Consider the following 9,252-nt stretch of genomic DNA (forward strand, 5'->3'; position numbering starts at 1 on the left):
GTGATTTACCCGCAACGATGTCTCCGGCATCCTGTAACCGTGAATCGGGAACCGGCGTGTAGTATTCAGTCTGACGGGGGAGGGGGCCGCCTGGCCTGGGGGCGCAGAAGGCTGTGGGGACACAGAGTCGCGGCCATTGTCACAAAACCGCAGGTGCCAGCTCAGCCGAAAGCCCTGCTCCGCCCCGCGGCCGCACGGCCCCCCGGCCCCCTTCGTTCCCCCCGAGGGGCAGAAGCTTTCCGCAGCTCTCACTGTGGTTACTTCGGGGAACGAGGGGACACAGAGGGGAGGGTTCTGAGGCTGCCGTGCCCCCTCTCAGAGGGGGGAGGGCAAGGGCGAGAGAAGCGATGAGGATGGTCACGGTGACCTGCGCCGTCACGGCCAGGCGGGAAGGGAACTGGAAGCAGGGGAAGAAAGGTGCCGTCGACAGCCATCAGGACGACCAGCTTCGCCACCGGGACCGACTGTCACGCGGGCATTGAGTGGGGCACGTGGGGTGGGGGGACGCACTGAAAGCAGAGGGTTAGACCCGGCGCGTGGCGTGATGTGCAGTGAGGAGCCTCCGTTTCCGGGGCTGCCACGCGGGGGGCGCGGAGGGCTTATTAAGCACAAAATTACACTCGGGGTTGTGGCCCCTGCTGATGCGCGAGAAGCAAACTGACCATCGTCGTATGGTTACTTTTTAAGTTCTTGCTGCAGGTGCCTTATCAGACAGACGGACAAACACAGACGGAAGAAAACGCCGGCGCCGGCTTCAGGGCCCTGTTCGCGCTCTGCCGTAAGGGCTTCGTTCTGTGGCCATTCGCCCCGGCGCTGGTGTCGGGAGAACACGCCGCTCGTGCAGCCGTGGGGGTGGGGGCTGAAGAGTCTGCCAGCGCCATTGAGTAGGCAGAGACTAGGGACGTCACGAATCATCCCGCAGCGCCGAGGACCGTCCCTGCTCACAGCCCCGGCCACCCCGCACGTCCGCGGTGGCAGGCGGAGCGGCCCCGTGCTAGCCTGGGGGCTGCCGCTTCCCGGCTTTTGTCCTAGGGTTATTGGAGGGCAGCGCGTCTTGGAAGCCCAGAAACATTTACTAAGAGCTGTCCCCTTACCAAACCGGCCCCTTCCAGCCCAGACGCCAAGGCCGCTGTCTGCGCTGGGGGGCACCCCGTTGATCGTGTGTCAGTTCTGGGGTCAACTGTGCGACGCAGGTGCAAAGCGAGAAGGCCGATCTGGCTCCTCCGGCCCAGGACACACAAGCTCTCGTGCGCACGGGGCCACCGACACCGAGGATGGAGCGGCGCTGGGGGCTCAGCAGTCAGAGGAAGCCCACCAGGGTGGTCACGCGATGCATGCTTCAGAAGAGAGACATGTAAAGGTCATGGATGACGCCTTCAAACCCAGTCGTGGATGGGGCCCTCCTGGTTATCACCTGGTGAATGTCACACAAGAGGTAAGGCCATCGGATCACTCTGCTGTTCAAAATAGTCAGGAAAAGAGTCTTCTCCCCACGAATAACCGACGCTCAATTCCTGCTGTGCTCATCCTGACATTTCACGCACAGTTGCATGTATGACTTAAAGATTGTTCGCTTTGGGAGAAAATAGTGTAATTTTGGTTTCCTTTTTCAAGATAACGCTCCAATTGAACATCACACTATTCACCATGGATTTTGGTCCCCATTTTGATTGCGTTTATTTTATTTATTTTATTGTATATTTTATTGATTATGCTATTACAGTTGTCCCAGTTTTTTTTCCTCTTTGCTCCCCTCTGCCCAGTACCCCCTTTCCTCCAGCAATCCCTCCCCCCTTAGTTTATGTACATGGGCCGTGCATGTAAGTTCTTTGGCTTCACCCTTTCCTATATTATTCTTAACTTCCCCCTGTCTGTTTTGTACCAACTGATTATGCTTCTTAGTCCCGGCACCATTTCCCCATTTCTCCCCCTCCCCACTCCCAGCTGATAACCTTCCTAGTGATCCCCGTACCTATGATTCTGTTCCTATTCTGGTTTGCTTATTGGATTTTGTTTTTATTTTTTAGATTTAGTTGTTTATAGTTGTGAGTTTGTTGCCATTTTAACGTTCATAATTTTGATCTTCTTTTTCTTAAGTAAGTCCCTTTGACGTTTCATGTAATAATGGCTTGGTGATGATGAACTCCTTTAGCTTTACCTTGTCTGGGAAGCACTTCACCTGCCCTTCCATTCTAAATGATAGCTTTGCTGGATAGAGTCATCTTGGTTGTAGGTCCTTGCTTTTCATCACATTGAATACTTCTTGCCAGTCCCTTCTTGCCTGCAAAGTTTCTTTTGAGAAATCAGCTGATAGTCTTATAGGCACCCCTTTGTAGGTAATTCTCTGCTTTTCTCCTGATGCTTTTAAGATTCCCTCTTTATCCTGAACCTTTGGCATTTTAATTATGATGTCTCTTGATGTGGTCCTCCTTGGGTTTAGCTTGTTTGGGACTCTGTGCTTGCTGGACTTGTATGTCCATTTCCTTCACCAAATTTGGGGGATTTTCCTTCATTATTTTTTTCACATAAGTTTTCAATTTCTTGCTCTTCCTCTTCTCCTTCTGACTCCCATATGGTTCGAATGTTGGCACGTTTAAAGTTGTCCCAGAGGTTCCTAAGCCTCTCTTCATTTTCTTCAGTTCTTGTTTCCTCATTCTGCACTGGTTGATTACTTTTCTCTTTCTTATGTTCCAAATCATTGATTTGAACCCCGATTTCTTTTCCTTCACCCTTGGTTTTGTGTGGATTTTCCTTCATTTCACTTAGCATAGCCTTCACTTCTTCTCTTATGCATCTGCCGTACTCAAGCATATCTGTCAAGCCTGTGAGCATCTTTATCACCAGTGTAGTGAACTCTGCATCTGTGAGGTTGGCTATCTCCTTGTCACTTAGTTCTCCCGCTGGAACCTTGATCTGTTCCCTCTTTTGGGCCACACTTCTCTGTCTCCTCATCTTGACAGGCTCCTGTGTGTGTTTGCCTCTGTGTCTGAGGTAGAGCTGTCACTCCTGTTATGTTTAAAGGGTGGAGACTTAGGTCTAATTGTGTTCATTTTAAATGCTCTTTTTCCAGTACCAATGACCTCTGGAGACTGTCACCTCTTGTAGTAGAATCTCACAAAATGGTAGAATTGGAAGAAGTTTCAGAATCTGTCAAATTCGCCGGCCTTTTCCAAATGAAGGAGTTGAGACTGAATGAGATTGTTACCTCTCCCCAGATTATAAACTCTACAAGACATTTTAATGGTGTATAGAATCACCATAAGCCAATAAAATCATTTCCAGATGAAGCATAACTTGAAGACCCTTTGGTGGGGCTTCTGAATTCAAAACCCTTTATTCCCGAAAGAGCAGTAAGTTTCCCCATTTCGCCCACATCTGTACAGCGCCGTCACGTTTTGCGCGAACGGTGAGGGAGCAGGAGCTGTGAATCCCACATCCAGCGCCTCCTCTGGACCACTGGTTCTCTGCTCCTCCTGGGAATCTGTTTCCACTCAGTGTTTATTTTTGTTTTCTCCTTCCCATGGTGCAATCTGTGATGGATCCCTAGACAATTATTTCAAATTACCAACATGCCATTATGGTAATGATTTTAATTATCCTGCGGTGAATTTGGTCCTGACGTGACAAGTCCTCGCTGTGTGGAGGAGGAACGCACGTGGCTGCTGCATCCCCGTGTGCCCTGAGGATGCCAAGGTCACCATGTCCCACAGAGATCCTTCTCCCAGCGTCCACCTGCTCAGAGTCCCCTCCCCATCACCGGCTTCTTCAGCAGCTTCTTAAGCTGGTGGTGATCCGTGAGCCAGACGTGGCCCGCAGACATGTTTTTTCCCCAAACCTCTGAGACTTTTTTAAAAAATTGAATCAATGGCCAGCTTCAGAAACAGACCTGTTTGCATCAAGCCAAGTCTCCAGCTTCTCTTGACAAAAGGGGCGGAGCCCGCAGTGTGGATTGGCGTCTGCAGCCGGCAGCTGAGACCTGGTAACGAGCGCCCCTTTTCATGGACGACTGTTGCAGAGCGCCGCCATCCCAGCCAGTCCTCTTGTCCCCGTACGAACAAACCGTCAGCGCTGGTCTGTATTCGCGCTTGTCTTTTTCGGTGGTGACGTTGAGGTGAGGTGGTTCATGTACCCCTGTTCCTACAGAAGGTGTGCAAACGGAAGAGGCCCGTGTGTTTCACAGACGCTGGGCAGGAGCCCTCTCACGCTTACTCACGCAGAACTCCTGCAGGCCCGTGGCATGGCAGTCTCTGCATTAGCCTGCGGTTCTACCGTCCTGCCGTGTTTGGAGGAGCCAGGGCTCTCCAGGAGCACAGAGCCAACGGGATCTGTATTGCAGGAAGGGCGCTCATTGGAAGGCAGTGGTGTCTTATGCAGTTGTGGGAGCTGAGAAGTGCCGTGGTCTGCCGTCTGCAGGCTGGAGACCCCGGGAGGCCAAGGGGCCAGGGAGCCACTGGTGAGCACGGCTGGCCACGTGGGCAGTCCTGAGCCCCAGGACCATCAAGGGCAGGAGATCCATGTTCCAGCTCAAGGAGTCAGGCAGCGCTAATTTGTCCTTCCTCCGCCTCCGAAGGCTGGACGCTGCCCACCCGCACTGGGGACAGCCATCTGGTGTATCCTGCCCACCAATTCAAGGCTCGGCCCACCTGGACACACGCTCAGAGACACGCCCAGCTGTCTGGGGACCGAGGGGCAAACACAGCTGCCCATGCCGGCGCTCTTGCTGCGGGGATGAGGAGGGCGGCCCCGTCCATGGATGGCAGCAGAAGAGGAGTGTGTGTCGCTTCACACAGCAACGTCGCTGTCATTGGGGACAGCCCACAGCGTTTGGGGGTGCACACCATGACTCTAACACCGAGAGCGCGTCATCCTGGACGCTGGGGCTGTGGGCTTCAGCTCGCTCACTCCCCGTCTGAGGCCTTTCCCAGGGACGCGTGGGCTCTGCCAGAACCTGCCTGCACAGAGGACAAAGCAGCACAGGAGTCGCTCCAGTGGCCGCGCTGCGCAGCCACCCTGGATTTATTTCCTCGTTCCCGACTGGCCTCCCACCTCCGCCTGGACGCTCCCCGCAAGGAGAGCGTTAGTCTGTCGCAAACTGCTTTGGTGTCAGTGGAAATGCTCGCCTGCGTGTCATGATAAGAGCAGACTAATGTCTTTCTCTCCTTCCCGGAGAAACCTCAAGGCCACGTGAAGCTGTTGATTGCAGCTCCCGGCTCCCAGCAGACACACCGGACGCTTGCCTGACATCCTGCCTCTGGGGTCTGCGATAGGAGCCGAAAGGCCAAGTCCCTGATCAGAGCGCTGGCGGAATGTTCTCCAATCCAGCGGTGACCCGTGGGACGACGGCCGTCAGAGCGTGAGTGAGAAGCTCTCCAGCGTGTTCATGGCTGGCCTTCACCCGTCACCCTCCAGGAATGGTGATGACACTCGTCCTCAGAGCGATGGTATTATCTACTTCGGGAGAAATCTATATAATGAATAAGTAATAAGCACCTTTTTAAATAAAATGAAAGTCCTGGGGGCTCTTTGGAAAAATTTTTAAATTGCACTTTGGGGATGTGTTTCCCCTGCCACTGCGTAAATGGCCGTCAGCTCGCCGTCTCTGAGCCGGAACGTCCCTTCCCGACTAAATAATGCGCCAGGGAGCGATCCAACCGCCGCTGCGCACGCCTGCCATGGCCGCCGTTGACTGCCGGTGGGATTCTAGAACCTTGTAACCAGCTGCATGAAAGAGCCCTGTGACATCATCAAACCGCCTGAGGACACTTGGAAGGACAGGGGAAGAGGAAGAAATGAAACAGCTCTGATCAGAGCCCCTCTGCCCTGAGCCCTCCGTGGGATGGGGGAGGGGTGGGCGGTGATTCATGGGGGTCGGGGAGACTAATCTCTGTTCTCCACTGACACTGGGTCAGACGAATGAAGTGAGTTCATTAACACCTTGCTCAGCCCTGTGAATGCCCTCCCCTCCCCCGACCACGGCTTCCCCAGGAGAGGGGAACCCCCCCCCCTGCCCCTGCATTCAAGGCCCTTCGCCATCTGTCTGGCTTCGCTTCTGTGTTCTCAGCAGAACCCCCTCCTCCCCGAGGACGCGTCCAGGCCTCGGGGTTACGGGTCTGACTTTCATTTCTGATTCCGTGCTAATGAGCTGTGGACTTCGGCTACGAGATCGCTTGGTTTCTCTTGGCCTGCACATCTCTGTCTGTCAAGGGGGCCATTTCTGGTGGGCTGCGAGGAGGACTGAATGAGGCCTTCCCCTTGACCTCAGGAGGCACACCAGGAATGTCAGCCAGCAGGAAGGGCCAAGTCCCTTCCCTCTGCCCCCTGCAGGTGACGGCCATGCAGCTTCTACCTTTCCCTGCAGGCTCTTCCTTCCCCGTCTCCTCACGTTCCACTCCCAGCTTCAGGCACCTCCATAAAGCTCCTCCCCGCCCCATGGAGGTCGGGTTTCACCCCTCCCAACCCCTCGCCTTCCCTGGAAGACACACCCGCAGCAGGACAGCAGCTCCCTGCGCCCCAAAGCATGCCAGCCCAGTGTCCGCAGGGGCTGCCTCAGTACCGGGCAAGGAGAGAGGCCCAGAGAGGGAAGGAGACGCAGGGCAGGAGTGAGAGCCGGAGACGCAGGCCGTGTGGGGGCTGAGGACACACAGCCAGAGCAGTGGGAGGCGAGGAAGGACTGGGAGCACTGGGAGGGGTCGGGCGCAGCGGCTGTGGGGTTCCCTCCTTGGCAGCCGCTGGCCCTGCAGAGGGGTCTGCTGGGACAAAGCCTGTCTGTGCAAACAGTGTCCCTGTGGGGTCATCGGAGAAAGGGGAGCGGGCCCTCTGAGGGCAGAAGCAGACGGAGCTGCTCCTGGGAGGTGCCGCCCGCCCGGGGCTGTGCGCTGTGCTCAGGAGCCGAAGGGCACGTTTGCACCAGGCCCTGCTGCTGGGGGGGTGGGGGGTGGGGGGACTGTCTTCCCAGGCTCCTGGATTCTAAACGCAACCCCCGTGCCCGCCCCTGCCCTGCCTGCAGCCAGCCTCCATCCATGCCCACAGCCATCATTCTCGCCATGACGCTGGTTCTTCCCACACCTGCACTCTGGAGTCATGGCCGCTATTCCCCCTGAAAGGTAGGTTTGGGGGCGTCCTATCTGCTTGCAGCCAGGGCGGCTCTGCCTGAGCTGTCTATTACTGGATGCCCAACCGGCCCTGGAGGGGTCTGGGTGAGGAAGGGGAGGCTGGGCCTGGCTGGGACGGGAGAGGAGCCAGGGCTCTGGCCTGGTCACAGGACGGCAGTGGCTTAGGAGTCAGGGACCCTGAGCTCTGCTCCTGAATCAGTAACTTGCAGGGAACAACAATAGACCTCGTATCTGGGGGTCTACTTCACTTACGTGTAAAAGGTCAAAACGAATTTTCAAAATTATTATTTGGGGCAGGGGCACGGGCCTCTCTGAAAGTCTTATAGAGGGTGTAGCCCAAACACATGGACACACACCAGGAAGGTTCTGGGGCTCAGCTTCTTCATGGCTTTAGGGTTCAGACCCAATTCTAGAGAATGATGTACTAGGCCCTCCCCAACCTTGAATGTTATGATCCAACGGGACGGACCTGAGACGGAAAATAAAGAAGAAACGGTAAGAAAGGAGAGGCGTGTGGCCGCGGGAGGGGATACAACCTGCGCGCGCCACACACCTGCCCCCAGGCCGCGTCCTCGGCCTTTCGTCTGCGATAAAATTCCCCCAGAAGCGTTTTATCACGTCCCACGGGAACTGACCAAATGTAGAAAGATTTCAGGTGGGTTTGTTTGCCCGCATTCTCAATAAGTTTACAATCTCTTATTCTTAACTAAGATATGGTGTGGTTGATCCCATCTCACGGACAGGACGGTCCGCTGATGACAAGGGGCCGATGTCACAGGCCAGTGGCTGAGGCTGCGCCCTGTCCTCAGGGGCTAACGGGAGCCGGCTCCCCAGGAGGCCCGGATGCCTTAGAGCGGAGCGCAGAGCACCCCTGGACGGCAGAGTGAGCCCCGCTGGAGCCGATCACCCGCTCCTTTACGTGTCCTGGTGCTTACGCCGTCCGCTGCTGGCTTGTGTCTCAGGAAAACGGGTCTCTGCCCCTCCCATTGAGACATTATTCTCAGGAAGCGAAGACAGCCGGTGGGCCGCCCCGCAGGGTGGGGGACGGGGACGGGGAGACTAGCCTCACTCTGTGTTGTGGCCGGAGCTAAGACCCCGTCCTTCGATGAAGATGCCCGAGGTGGGTTTTGTGAAAGGGAATGGGTGGGGAAGTCTCCAGGTGTTGCCAGTCCCGGGATTTTTTTCCTTAAGGTAAAAGGACATGTCTGATTGGGCATCTTCGCACTGAAGGGTTTGTTCCTTCCCTCTTGAAAGGATGCCTCTGAAGTACCCAGAGTGCATCGGCTCTTGTTCGGAGGGGCCCCCTAAATCTAAAATCTCCTGAGCCGTGTCCTCCCGGCTGGTCCCCGGAGGTCAGACAGACAGTCGGCGCGGCCTTCGCCCTGGACGGGAAGCCTGGCTCGCTGTGGGGGTGGCGGCGGGGGGCACGGCCCCCTCTGGTGTGCGCTGCCCGATGGGTGCTTCCCGGGGATGTGGGATGATGGGCAACTCAGAAAGAGTCCCGGGCCCCGACGCTTCTCACGTCCCAAGGCCCCTCTCGGCGAGGGCTGGTCCTCCGGACCCCCTGCTGGGAGGGTGCTGGGTGGCGTTTCTGGGGGGCCCCGCTCGTCTGCGCGCTCCGGAACGAGGCGCTGTCTCCCTCGCGGTTTCGTGCGCCCCCCGCGGACCCGCTGCGGTTTCCTCTTGGCTGCGGGTCCTTCCAGGACCAGTCATGTGAACGAGGTGGAAGGCGGTCTGGAGGGGCCTGGGGGACCGGACTGACACACAGCGTGCTCACGCAATAGGAGCCACGCCGCGTGCAGAGCCAGGTCGGCCCGACCGCGGAGGAACAGCTGTCACGAGTGCTTTCTGCGGAAACCCTACGGTACCTGCAGCGGCTTTTCCTGGCGCCGTCCTCGCGCCCCTGCCTGCAGCAGCGGGGCCCGCGGGAGGGTCTCGTCAGGGCCCCCATCTCCTCCCTGGCTTTTCCTATCAGGGTGATTCAGCGTGCGGTGACTCAGCCATCCCAACTGTGCTTATCGTGGGAATTGCTGGGACAGAAGGAGAGGGGTTGTGGGGAAAATGACCGAGCATCTAAAACATTTAGTTCAAGCAACAGGAAGCAGAGGGCAGGGGCGGGGAACACAAAAGCCGTTAAGTA

This window comes from Furipterus horrens, unplaced genomic scaffold, assembly GCF_987537825.1.
Source record: "Furipterus horrens unplaced genomic scaffold, mFurHor1.1.pri manual_scaffold_7, whole genome shotgun sequence".
NCBI lineage: Eukaryota > Metazoa > Chordata > Mammalia > Chiroptera > Furipteridae > Furipterus > Furipterus horrens.